The sequence below is a fragment of the Pelmatolapia mariae genome, linkage group LG4, assembly GCF_036321145.2.
Source record: "Pelmatolapia mariae isolate MD_Pm_ZW linkage group LG4, Pm_UMD_F_2, whole genome shotgun sequence".
NCBI lineage: Eukaryota > Metazoa > Chordata > Actinopteri > Cichliformes > Cichlidae > Pelmatolapia > Pelmatolapia mariae.
In genome coordinates this window covers 28,284,624-28,299,082 of record NC_086230.1, presented here as the reverse complement: position 1 = coordinate 28,299,082, position 14,459 = coordinate 28,284,624, and the positions used below count along the sequence as shown (strand labels likewise).

Sequence of the window (14,459 nt, the reverse complement as noted above, 5' to 3'; positions counted from 1 at the left end):
CTAAGTCCTTAATTTGATCTGTTGCTCTATACATTTCAAATGCAAGCCCACTGATTTCAGCTCAGTGCCACAGTGAGGTTGCTGTCAACTTTGGGCTTTTTAGAGAATTAGCAGACCAAACAGGGTGGAAAGAGGATCTCAGTATTAAAAAAATACCATCAAGCAGCACTGAGAAGGAGCTGAAATAATCCAAATAGGGAATTTGCTATCACCAAATACACACACACTTTATTTAACAGCCTATCTCTTTTAGAAGAAATAAATCCTCTTAGTGAGCCTTCTTCTGTATGAGGTGCAGTTTTCAGGATTGTAATAACTTCACTGGTTTGTTCTGGTTGGGAGGTAAATGGAATTGAACTCTACTCTGCTGCATGTGTGCATGTGCAGTTCAGGGATAGAGACATGTTGCCTATGTAGGTTAGGTCTGGGCTCCAGGCTGTCCATCCTCACCAGCAGAACCAGCAGGTGGCCAGGCACAAGCCACTGGAGCGGGATTTCAGACAGCAGACCCACATTATCTCAGGCAGTGGAGCTGAACCCAAACACTGCTGTCCCTGAGGGTGGCTTTGGGGGATGAGTGTGGCACCTCCACAGAACTTTCCCCCTTATGAAGCCACAGTAGCGCATGGCTTATTGTCAGCTTGACTGAGAGGAAAATCCAGGCATGAATACAAGCTTAGTTTGGGCTTTAAAGAGCTTCCAGGGACGATATCCTTACCAAGCAGGTTGAGAGCTTAGTTCAAATGAGCTACATTAAGAGAGAAAATGTAGCTATAGCAGAGACGCATGAGCTCCCAGCCCTCTGCTTTGTGTCTCCAGTAGGAGTCAAGAGGGCGGGAATGTTTTGAAGAAGGCTTGTGATAAAACATGTCGTAAGTATTGATCATTCTGACCATATAAGGGCATGCCTGAGACACAGGAGGTAGATGTCAGGAATCCTCTGTGTGAGTACGCTCCGGTGTGTGTATTACCAACATGTGAGTGCACAGCAGCTCCTTCTGAGACTGTTTTTGCAGTTAGAGTAAGCATTGAAGTCCTTGAAAGAGCGCCAACTCTAAGAGTCTGTGAGCAACAAATATGACTAAGCAGCACATGGCCGGAGCGGAGCAAGAGGTTGCCATAAGCACAAAGAGTCATAACAGTGTCCTTTCATCGTGGAGCTCTGTCTGACTGTTCCTGCATTACATCACAGCATTTCTTTACATAATTCTTCTGCACAGTTGTCCTTTAGCTAATAATATCCAGTTCCACATACAAAAAAGCAACCACAGAGATGAAAGTTTGATTAAATAAGGCTATTCTATCTATCTTACTCTATCTTTTCTCTCTGTCTACTTTCTGTACTTTTCTACTTCTTATTTTATGGTACTGGTATTTTCACATTGGACCTTTTGCTATATTTTTTACCTTTTCTCCCGTGACCTCTTCACCTAACAGGTACTGTTGATTTGGTGTGTTATTCACACAGTATTTTTTGATATGCGGTCACTTTACAGCTCCTGGGAGTAATATGCATTATGGTCCATCACTACTTTGACTTGTTCAGTCACAGAGCTGATTTATTTTGAATTTTACAGATCCCAGGCACTTGAACTGCAAGCTTGCTTTATTTATTATTTAATTTACTGGCTTGTATTTGCAAATCTTTTTTTCCCTGATATCTGATATGAGCTCTATTTGGTCTATTCTAATCATGTGGTTAAAGAAATTTAGCCAATGAAGCCCAAAACTGCACTTCCTCAATTGGCTCTAAAACAGAGTTAACTCCTATTGACTCAGGTGGTGAAATACCCAAATTCCAGAGCAGAGGTGAGTACATCTATATCAGAGCACAGACTGATATATAAAACAATTTTGGTTTCTGCAGGTGTTTTTCAACTTTGCTATTTTATTCATCTGTTAAAAATTGTGTTATGGGTTAAGAATTATAGCTGATAAAGCAACACTGCACCCTTTTATCCAAACATACTGATAATACAGTTAACCCACCATAGTTTTCAATTATAGATACAAAAAAAAAGATTAAAAAATGTTCTGTAGATTTGTAAAACATGCATGACAACCCTTTTATGCATTTAGCTTGAGGCTTAGGTTAAAACAATCATTGAAAATCCACAAGTAATAGAGGAACTTCACTATGTCCTTTGACGGGCCCTTGTTCACCCGTGTTGAGTCCTTAGGTAATTTTTGCACCAGGAATTGAAAAGCTTCACCCTGACCAGGAGAGATGCTCTGATCCAGGCACACAGCTGCCTGTGTTTAATCCTCCTGCTACCTTAGTTGCATATAACCTGGCATTTTGCTTTCTCATCCAATTTACGTCTTCAGGAGCTAGTGGGGCAGTTAGGGGTAAGAAGCTGACTCTGTGCATTAAGTTACCAAGGTGAGTCAGCCTCCCGAATAGCACCGTGCAGACACAACAGGCAGACTTTCTGTCAAAAATTTTGATATGAAGAATGAACAGCAAATTGGTGGAAATCATGTCAAACAAAAAAACGTCAAAAAGCACAGCAGACTCTAGTTCAAAAGTTAAAAATGGTAAGAGTCACAAGGAAATCCCCTCCAGTGTAAACACAGCAATTTTCAACTAATGAGCTTTGAAAGAGAATCACAGTCAGGATCAATGGCTCCACAGCCATCTGCGAAAAGGTCACGACTGTGTGATCACAGGTCAACAAACACAGATATATCAGTCTCTCTTTGATATATCGGAGCCACGCTGAAGTACAAGGTCAGAAGTTAACACGATCACTTCTCGGGGGTTGAAAACTCCACATCACAGCCCTTACATACTGAATCAAACAGACAGTTACTATTACAGTGAGCGTCACCGCAGGGATCCCCTCAGTCACTAACTCTTCTCCTGCAGGATCCACAGAGACTCATATCCAGATATAGTATGTAGACCGACAGACAAGCAGACACACTTACAAGTTCAAAAGCCCCCTCGGTTTCCTGCCTGTGACTTGGCACACACTAACTTGGAGTATTTTTGGAGCAAGTTGTGCATTTAAATATTGAACACTGTACTTAAATTACATATATATCATGTTTTGCATAGGTTTGTTTTATACTTTATTACTACCCTGAGAAGAAGGACTGAATGTCTAATGTTTTTTTGCTACGTTTCATTGACGTGCCATGATCATGAATTGGATATAGACTCTGGCTCTGCATTAAAAAAAAAAAGTTTATCTAAAAACAAAAACTAAACTAAATTGACGTGTAAAGTGGACAGAGGTCACCATGATAATGTACTGAAACAAATTAATCTAAACAGCATGAACATATTTGTACTGAGCTCTCAGGCTCAGGGCAGTTTGAATAATAAATGTACTGTAAAACAGAGAAAAGAAAAACCTCTAATGAGCACATGTAAAGCTAATAGATTTATTAGCGTTTGATTGAACTTTAATCAAGTGAAGCATACTAATGCGTATATTTATACATTTGTTTCTGTTTGTATAACTCTTACTGCATGACTCTATTACTGGTCACCATATTTAGAAATGCATATTGCGATTGCATTGATTTTTTGGGGAACATTTTCCATAATTAACATATTGCACTTTACTCCGACTCTACTCATTCACAGACCAGCAAACCTGTACAATTACAGTAGTGGTCATTAATCAGTCAGCCCGCAGCCATTAAAGTACAGATTGTTTTCCCACAGGGAATTAATTTTCTTAGTCTGCTAATCATCAATTACATCTCTCTTAGTGTTTTTAAAGTGATTGTAAAGAAAAAAAAAAATCACTGTCAGCGTTTTATTCAGTCGACTCTGATTTGGCTCCTGATCCTGCTGATCTGCTGTTGGACTGCTGCCTTTAAAACACTCCTCATTTGAACTTTTACGTTATCATGACTGCCTTCTGGGACCTATCTGTAGATGTTAGTGGCAGACAAAGTTTCTCTTTCTTTTCAGTATCTAACCAGAAACGTTATCACATTGATAATCACAGCATGTAACTATTATTACAGCTGGTATGTTTTTATTAAATTTCCAGTAGATTTGTCAATGTAAAAGGTTAAATAATTTCAGCCTGTATTATATTTTGTTTTTGCAGCAGTTTGAGCAACATGTTGTGAAAACAAAGCTACCTAAACTTTATATGTCTGCTTCCCTTTTTGTCCTATGTATTTTATTTATATTCAAGGTTTTGAATATCCAAGGTTTTGTTGGATTTAGTACTTACTAAATCCAACAAGACAAGTACAATACTAGTACTTAGTACTTATAGAGTTGAGCTGATGGGTTATCTTCTTTCACCAAATAAAAATCACATCTACAAAGTCATATAGTGAAAAGAAACATTGAGCAATTATTGCTAAAGCAGAATATCATGGCTGACAGGCAGGCAAACCAGCTACAGAAAAAGAACTATTCCACTGGGAGAAGAGTTAATTGCGCTGCTTGCTTGTCATAAAGCCACATTTTCAATTTTTATATTAACAGGAATTTAATCAGTGGCGTTCCAGTGCTTGAGTTCCAAGCTGCCCGTGCTCTAAATGCTGTAGTGTGTTCAGAAATTTAATATGCTGTCCTTGGAAAGTTTAATCACAAAAAAGACATATTTCTTTCCAAAGAATGAACACTGCAGCTAATAATTAATTTGCATTGCAATGGAAATTCAGGCACAGTGAAGTCAGTTGTGTCTGTGTTGTAGCCTGTCATTACTCTTTTCTGCTATTGCATTTTATATCATACCAAGAGAGTGACATGTCTTATTCCACAATTCACCAGAAACACTAAAAAGGAAGCCTCAGAGTTATCAGAGGAAAGACCAAGACTTCTGAGCATGTTCTAGACTAGAGTCAGAACTCCTCTGCCTGTCGTTGTTTGAGGGTCAGCACCGTAGTGCCCTCTCCCTCTGTTCTGCCAGTGGCATCCTCAGGCTTCACTGTTGCCCTTCACAGTCCCACCTTGTCCTACGCAGACGGCACAGATCAAACTAATCTGCTCACGCAGTAGCTGGCCAGACATCTGTCCATGATAACCCCCTGGATCGTCATATTTGGGTTTAATCATGGCTGTTTTGTAGCAATAAGACCCGAACATAAAACCACCAAATTTAAGTCACAACAAGGTCATTAGCTTCTGCTTCTGCTTTGTGAATTTGCAGTTTGACTAAAAGATAACAACTATATCATGATATAATAATTACACTAAATCTCAACGTCTACAGCGTCAGTAGAGGACTGACAGCTGGCAAATGTGTGGATTAAGTAGAAAAGGGATTTTCTGTAGTGTGTTTCAAATCATCCAAAAATCCAGCATAGCTAAAAAGGAAATTCTTACCAACATTTTCTGACTATCTTCTGTTTTTCCTGAGCAGTAACTCTGTTTAAAAAATTCTCTCAAGTGATTAAAATTATGCATGTCAAGAGTGACTTAGCATTAGGTTCAATGACAAATGGTTTTGAACACTATAATTAACATCTATTTTCAGATTCTATGGTTCATGTTTCTACACAGACACACACATACAAACAGACATCAAACTTACTTGCAGAGTGATCAATGTGTGCGGCCATGAAACACAAATAAACTATGAATTCCAAAGAGTTAAGTGGGCACTGCACCCCAATGTGGGCCTCTGGTTCATAAAACGTGCAGCAGAAAAGATAAAGGAATTCAAATCAATCTCAGTAGTGAGAGATAAAAACAGAAACTGCTGACAGTTTTTTTTTTCCAAAGTGGTCATGGACCCCAGCCTATAAGGAGATCTCAAAATGAGGAGCTCGTTGCTTAAATTAAGTCTTTTTCATTTTACATAAGAGAGGCGGGTTTTCAAGAAGCATGCCTCTCTCCATTTGTGGTAAAAAAAAAAAAAAAAATCCCTCATTAATACTTTCCGAAGGGAAAGAACACAACGGAAAACTAGTTCCATATGTTACAGGAAGAATCTCTGAGGCAGGAGCAGCCTCTCCATGTGCATCTGTGCCTTACGCTGTTAGAAATAGTAATGTAAGTTCTCCAGAAGATTACAAACAAGTTCAGGAAGTCATTCATCTGCTGTCTCATTTTGGAAATGCTGGATCTTTGGTCAGGCAACCTGACATCATTTCAGATAATAAAAAAAAAATACCTGGAAATTTTATAAAAAACAACACAAGGAGCAAAGTAAAGTGATGAAGCAGCATACTCACTCTACTCCTTCTCTCCCGGATGCCAGGTACTGTGTCCTTTGTCTCTCAACATGAGGCCCGCTCATCTCTATCTCCTCGTCTCACTTATAGTCTCCTTTACAGGCTCTTAACCTCGCCTGACATCAAACAAACCTAACCTAAAATCAAAAGCGGCATTTCAACAACAAAAACCTCACAACAAAGCACTCGGCTTTCTGGACGTTCTCTTATGAAGAGTCTCAGTGTGTGTGCTTAACCAAGTGTGAGTCCTTCCTGAAAGGGAGAGGAATGAGAGAGGCAGAGCATCTTGCCTCTCTCCCTGTGGTACTCACACAATGGTCCTCACTTACCCCCTCATCCCCTCCAAACTGGGTCATGGTTGGGGGTGGGGGTATGTTTGTATGTGTGGTGATGATGAGGAAGAGGTGGTGGGGGGTGGGTTAATACCCCTTGGAGGGGTAAAGGAGGGGGGGGGGACGTCTAGGACTGACAGACAGTCAAAGCATAGGAGGGTTTTTGGAGGTAAATAATTTTCAACTCACTGATTTTGTGAGACCTCTAGTAACTGAGAAAAGCTGAATGTTGAAATGACTAATGTGTTTGTATATCTACAGGATATTTAATCTCTATATTGAAGGTTACAATACGTGAAACCTCACTGCTACATGTGAGTTGATTGTAGGTTGCAGCCAACTGAATTCTTTTTTCTTAACCCTCCCAATTCAAGTGCACAATCCTAGCTACAGCGGATGTCAATCCACTTTTTAATTCAGCTGTCAATATGAATCCATGTCTATTTAATCAGGAAGAGGCTGTAAAACTTTGTAAAAGGACACTAATACAAGTGGAAGAGTTAGTGAAGCTTACTTCTATGTGATGACAGCGATACTGAGATGAGCTGTTGAAGATATCCTGAACTTGTCTGTCAATAAGTGCTACTGCTTTTGCCGCTGCTGTTAGCTGCTGGAGTTAGCTGCTGTTAGTTGTTGTTATTCAAACTTTCTTTGAAGTGGGTCTAACATTGTTGCACTCGGACACATGGTAAATAAACTCTCACACGTTGTGAGGATGTAATTAAACTCTTATGAGGGGGAAATTATTATTTTGGTTAGTACAATAATGCTTAACATTAGCTTAACCAGCTGTTGTTGTTTAGCCAGTTCACTGTCAGCTGTTCATGACATGGGAGGTTTGGATGTCCAATCTCATATAATTAGTAACTGTGACAGTACTGACTATACCCTTAAGCCATAAGTACTACTTGCTGCTACAGCTACTAAAACAGGACAAAAGCTTTACATGTTTATTCTATGTGACCTTTCAGAACCAAAGGCAAAGGAGAGGCAAAAGAGGTAAGCATGTCTCACACTTACATTAATTCCCTCTTCTACAGACTTCTAACATGCTTCATTTGCTCCATATATAGAAGAAGAAGGAGAAGACGAAAAAGAAGAAAACAGAAGTAACGCTCTGTTTATATAGCACCATAAAAACTGAATATTAAATGCTGCAGATTTCACCAGGACAGAAGAAAGAGAAGAAAACATAACACTTACTAAACTATGAATATAATCAATAATAAAAAATAAAAAAAATAAAGGCAACAATCAAAACAGTAATTTTACATGAACTTGTTTTTTTGTTTCTTTGTGGGTTTTTTGTTTGTTCGATTTTTTTCCCCCCCCAGCATAAACTAATCCATTGACATTGACAACTGATCGTATTGTAGACGCACACTAAACTATTCATTATATTTACTATATGTTGCTAGCACCAGTTAGGACCCCCTTTTGTCTTCAAAACTGGCCTAATATTGAAATAACAACATGATGCAGATCCTTCCGATATGTCGGCTGCACATCCACGATGCAAATCTCTTATTTGCAAACCTCTCCCAAAATGCTGGATGGAGATCTTGTGACTGTGTGGGTCATTTGATCACAACGAACTCATTATGTTCACAGGATGGGCATGATCAGCAATAACATTCAGGTAGGCTGTGCTATTTAAACAATACTCAATTATGTATGTATACTATACAATACTCAAGCAATACTTTGCTTGTCAGAAGTGTTTATTTGAGTTACTGTTGCCTTCCTAGTAAGACACTTAAATCACCTCTCCTCCTAATTCTGATGCTTGGTTTGAACTTCAGCAGGTTTTGACTATGTCTACAACATATGATCAGCTGATTGGATATTTGCACTAACAAGAAGTTAAAGAGTATCTAATGAAGTGGGTACACTTAATGAAGTTCCCAGTGAGTGTATTAATATTAGTATACACACCTACACACACACACACACATGCTTTTCACTTCACTTGTGTTCACTTTTCAGACCCAAAGGTTTAGTCAGTTATTGCCAGTGGATAACTACACACACACACACACACACACACCATCCCTTCCCAACATCATATGGGAAACAATGAAAGAACACAGTGTACTCTCGATTGAAGGTTGGAAAACATAAAACATGAACATTTATTGCCAACGTTTATGGGCTTTAGTTGGTGCTTTCAGAAGCATGAAAACTCAATCATAATCCTCCATCTCTTCCAGCGTCCACATGCCCCCTTCCCCCTCCCCTCGCTTCCTCTCATGAGTCATAATCATGCACGCTACGAACAATAAAAGATGTTCGTCTGATATTGTCCAAATCCAGTCACCAGTGGTGGTTGCTCAAATTAGGACTGCACGCTATCGCAGCCTCTTTTCTTATCGCTCTCCTTTGAGCGGACCAATTCCTATCACCGAATTTCACAGATCATACGCTGAGAAAGCACAGAGTATAATTCTTCTTTAAATTCATATCATGTCGCTCAAAGTCCACAGCTTTGGTTAAAAATGGTTTTTTTGCCAAGTTTCCTTCCTATATGTGAGTCTTTTTTTAATGTGTCATCTTGGCAGTAGCCTTGGCAACATTCTTTCCTTTGATGTCAATTCATTTGAGTTGTTTTTAATGATGGTGCTGATGCTGAAGTTCAGAGTAATGATGAGAATGAACACCCAAATCCTTAACTGGAGCTAAGTCAAATTTGTGATAGCTTTTTAAGCATGCATTTTGTGATTTACAGCTACTTTTAATCAGACTATGTGACAAACTTTACCGTTCAAGTAATACACAGTAAATCATTCTGTGAAAGACCATCTGTGTTTGTGTGATTACACAGACATTGAGGGGGAGAGATGGTTTTATTCTTTTCTCTGCTGACATGAAATGGACATACTCCATGTTACTGTCAGAGCTAGTTTGCCACACAGAGGGGTTTAGCTGTGGGTTACAGCATATGACTGCTGCTCAACATGTCCCCAGTTCAACTCTGGTTGCCCCCTGTGAAGGCCACAAACTTTGACTGTCTTTAACTGCTTCCCTTGTCCACAGTTTTTAGTTTTAATTTCAGTATTTACTTAAATAGCACCACATTGACAACAACGTCTCTCAGCATGACACATTATACTGTAAGGTGAGTACACAAATCAAATCAAGAGATCCTTAATGCAATTCCATTTGCACCCTATGTGAAACACACTATACAATTACTCAAATAAGAGTAAACTAGAAACCAGAATTTGTTAACACCAATAGCATGTGCAAAAACCATACATAATAACATGCCTTTTTTTAAGTCCTTGCGATAACATCAGTCCTTTAACCACACAAATTAATATTAAGGTAATATGAACCGAAAGCATCTGTGTCACACATGCATATGCTTGCATATATATGCAGTAGTCATGCATGCTGCTAGATAACATGAAGACCTTGTCATACTGCAAAGGAAAAGCCTTTCATTTTCTATACAGCACCAAAGCAAACAATCAACAGTTTCACTGCTTAACATTTGAGGCAAGTCATCAACACTGGGTTCTTCTAAGTCTTCTGTGTGCATTTTATATTCTGAGCGCATATGAGCAGCCTTCAGAAAATGTGTATATATGAGCACGTCATAACACAGGCTGCTCATAGATGGATTGAGGAGATTGGGACCGCTTAGCACCCATAATCCTTCACTCGGCATGCATAAGCCAAACTAATTTGGCTCATTTTACTGTGTATCGTCCATGTAAACAGTGAAGCACTTAAAGAAGAGGCTTAAGTGACAAAGTTGTCATTTGGCTTCTTGTCGGTATTTTCACAACATACTTCCACCCAGGCCATTAAAGAAATCTCTTTCAGAGCCGTAGAATGATGAGTAGCTATTAATATGCATGAAGCCCAAGACAGCCGACTCATCTTAAAATATGGGTTTCATCAAAAAGTTTAGCTTTATGAAAAAATTGTACAAGATGTGTGGAGTGTTTTGGACCCATTTGCATGTGCAGTCTGGAATTTCCAAGTTTAAACAAGAAAGTTAAATTTGATCGATGACTTCCTGATGGTAAACTTTCTCAAGACTGTCTTAATTTTACCAAATTAAAGTACCACAATTTTTCAAACGCCAGCCATCAAGTTAAGCTCTTCAATGGTGGGTTGAACACCTCACAGAGTGGAGGCGAAGCTGTTGCTGTAAACATATGAATCAACAAACATAAATTTGAGATGATACACTGACACACAGATGTTTAAACAAGAGGGAAACATGTTTAAGGAGATCATCCTTAAAGAAATTTTGAAAGTTGGACGTTTCATTTAATTAACAAAGTTTTTTTTTTCCACGTTAATGCCGTTTCCACATCAATTAATAGTGGAAATGTCTTCATTTATGTAAAAAACAAACAAACAAAAAGTACCAAAAAAGGAATACATTTTAATTTTTTTTCTGATGTTCTAATAAAAAGAGGAGAGGCTGGTCTGACTGCTTGTGTGTGCTTCAGTGATCGAGTTTCTATGAGTTTCTAATTCATGTTTAGATTTTTAGAATAAAATGCAAACGGCGAACCTTAAAATTCCCTAAATTCTAATCTTATGCATTGTCAATAAATGTGGCGGGATCTTATTTTCTCTGTTTTACTACATTAGTCTCACATGTAGGTAAGGAAAATTGTGAAAAGATAGGGATACTTAAAGATATTTAATCTTTGATATCTTATATATATTTAATTTTACTTTTAAAGGCCATGTATCTAATGGGGCCAGCATGTAGAAAGAAACTCAGAAGCAAGTATCATTTTTAATGTTTGGGTTGGCTGAGCAGTTTGTATCAGAAAGCATGTTTGCATGTCTTGTGCAGAAGGTGGTATAAAACAAAATATTTCCCTTTAGATTTAATGGTTTGCTGTTCGAATCTCAGCATCTCCAGTGAGTCTACACTTCACTTCAGCTGCAATCTATTTCTACAATAAATACCAAACCAGCCCCTCTTCTTATAGGGTTAATTGCTGCCTTCTGTGTCCATTCTAGTGCTATTACAGAGTTTCTTCACCTGATTAACATTAATCAGGGAGCAAGAAACATTCTTGTGGTCTGAGTAGTTTATACTGCAGTGTTTGGATATCATTTAACTTAGTGACCACATATTTGATACCAGTTTAGGAGGTCTCCAGTTTAACTTTAGCTACCACTTTCGTCTCCCTTCACAGGGATTAATAGGTTTTATATTCACAACCAAAGTTTAAGTGGATGCAACCATCCCACTGAACCAATCAGAAAGTACAGCAGGTCAGTGGGTTCATTACATGGATGTAAACAACTTTTATTTGTTTACAAATGAAGAACATGTAAAAGCCCGTCATTTGTTTGATCTGCAGTTGCCTTTATATACAGGTCATTTCCTGGAATAACACCAAGGGGGTATACCTCAGTGGTAGAGCATTTAACTGCAGATCAAGAGGTCCCCAGTTCAAATCTGGGTGCCCCCTTTTTGCACTACAGTGGTAGTATGAAAAAATGGTAACAATATCACACGATCCGAAAGCTGCAAAGTAAATGATGACGTAGCATATGTTACTGTAATGAAGTTTGGCAGTGCACATACTGTATGGCACATCTCCAGTTATGACTAGCAGAACAGATCATTTGTATTTAAAAAATCCTATATTAATTATAATCATGGGTGCTTATAGAGGCTGCATTGTTCCTTTAAGAATCCTTTATCACTAGTCGATCAATGCTGCCTTTGTAGTGAAAAATCATTTCATGCCTTTCTGAAATCACCCTTATCATAGGAAGTACTTTTTTTTTTAGATTTGTAGGAAATGAGCTGGATACATAGGCAGCCACCACTATAGAAACATTAAATACATCAGAGAGCAAAAGGAAATTTAATTTTTTACATTATTCATGGATTGAACTATAAGTGAACCCTAAATTAGAAGAACAAGGGGGAACAGCACAAAGATAAAGCGTCAGACTATGGATCAAAATGCCCTTTTCTAACTATGACATTATCACACATAATGTGACATTATCACGCATGAATGTTTAAACACAAGTTTAAAAAGGGGGGGTCACTCAGCTGGGCTTCATCAGTTTTGTCTGAAAATGCTTGATCATTATAGTCATCTGTTTAATTTGATCATCTGCAAAATCTATTTCCTCTGTGAAAAACCCTTCCAGTGAATAAATGAAATTAGAACAGAAAACCGCAGATTTTAAGAAGTTGATAGGATCCAGTTTGGCACCTGTGGCTGAGTTGTTATACAATCTCCTGTATAGCAATGCCAGTAGTTCTCGCTCTGCGACAATAATTTCCTCTGCTTGTTTCATTCAGGGCATTCCAGCCTCTCTGCAGGAGGTAATATTAAATGAACCGCAGTCTACCGTAAGCAGCGCTCATGGACTTATGGGCATATAAAATAAACACAGGGGGCACCCAGATTTGTCTTTGTATGTATTTTTTCCAGGCAACTACTGGAGCCTAAGAAAGCATGCCATAAATGAATGCACACTCTAAATAGCATTAAACACTAATGAACCGACCAACCGGATATATAATCCAGAGTACAGAATGCCCATGTGCAAAAAAAGAAATAAATTAATTATTGTTCATACTGTATCTCTCAAGCCAAAAAAAAAAATAATACAAGTGTCAGGTATTCTTTTAAAGATCATTATATAAATTACATTAATATTCAGGTGACTTCTGATCCTTTTATTGGCTTCTTAGAAAAATATTACAGAGCATGTTGTATATGAGTTCCCTGTAAGGTTCATGTATCTTCATCTCATGTGTGGAAATGTTTAAAAGCCTTTTTCCCTCCATGATAAAAAGCAAAAATCCCGGGAAATAATAAACTGTTGTTGATTTTTATCTGTGCCATGGAGCAAATTAATTAATAGAGGGAGGATGGATGCTACAAGCGCAGGTTCATTATCATACACAAACACGCAGAGACTCACGAGTGAACAAACACATTTGGGCTGTTAAATATTTGCAGTTCAGAGAGAGGCTGCCTCCTTGACTCGGGCTTTGTGGATACAATTCATTATCAAACAGAGCTGAATTCACAGATAAAGCATGTACAAATCATGAGGGAGTACAGCTCAGTGGTGGAACATTTATCTGTAGATCAACAGGTTCCCATTTTGCCTCTTCAGTTGCTGTATGTAAACAGGAATCTTTGCACATGTGATATAGCTCTGCTGCATGTCAGAGGCAACACGGTGGCAGACAATAGAAAAGCCTTCCACTCTGTGGAAAGGCTTTAGGGGAGACAGGCTAATACCACATATTCTCTGAATGTGCTCCTTAGATCTGCATTTTGTTGCTGCTCGTTTCTTTCCATATATCTTCTTTTAGTGGAATTCAACCATAAAAACCCTGCATTTAAACATCTTAAAATAAACGTATTTTATCTTATACTGCTATCATCACACAGTTATAGCTGTGTGGATAATAAGGCTTTAGATGGGCATGCATTTATCTACTCTAAATGCATTAGTTATAAAGCAAGCTAATGCCAGTGACAATGAACAAGATTTTGCAAACCAGTGACAGCATTTTTTTTAAATTTTAGAAGAGATAATCTATGCTGCAAATGGCGTAGAAAAGAGACAAAAAGTGCAGAAATTCATATTTGCTGTTTGACTCTCATATAGCTGCAGCCATTAGTTGGAGTAAAACAGACAACTGCTTTTTTTGAGATAGTAAATTCTTAAAAGGTTTAGGGTGTGTGTTCCTATCACACGTACATCACTGAGCCACATTTCATCTCATGCCTCGCCATAAAAAGCCTCATTTAACTCACCGGCCGCAGATTAGATTAACATCTGTAATTAGTGTTGAGGAGACGAGTTAACCTGAGGTGAATGGATACTTCAGCATGTGTATGTTATCATACATAATCATGCAGACCAAGTCCCCAAAACACCCACGCACACGAATACACACTACTATCATCTCCTCAGGCTCACCTGCAAATATAGAGACATGTCAGAGAAGGA

The 14,459-nt window shown here is 38.4% G+C and overlaps 1 protein-coding gene and 1 non-coding gene across 4 annotated transcripts in view; one reads left to right on the top strand and one right to left on the bottom strand.

The window, feature by feature from the left end:
- Positions 1–14,459, bottom strand: part of gjc1 (gap junction protein gamma 1) — a 47,376-nt gene that overhangs the window by 4,751 nt on the left and 28,166 nt on the right. Inside the window, exon 1 of one of the 3 annotated variants that reach the window (XM_063472290.1) lies at positions 6,154–6,264. The exons of the other annotated variants lie outside the window; for them this stretch is intronic. The gene's annotated coding sequence lies outside the window, so the exon portion shown is untranslated. Of the gene's footprint in view, positions 1–6,153; positions 6,265–14,459 lie in introns of those variants that run through there. 3 annotated transcript variants of the gene reach the window in all.
- On the top strand, positions 11,864–11,935 carry trnac-gca (transfer RNA cysteine (anticodon GCA)). Its single transcript has one exon. It is a non-coding gene; the product is annotated as a tRNA-Cys (tRNA).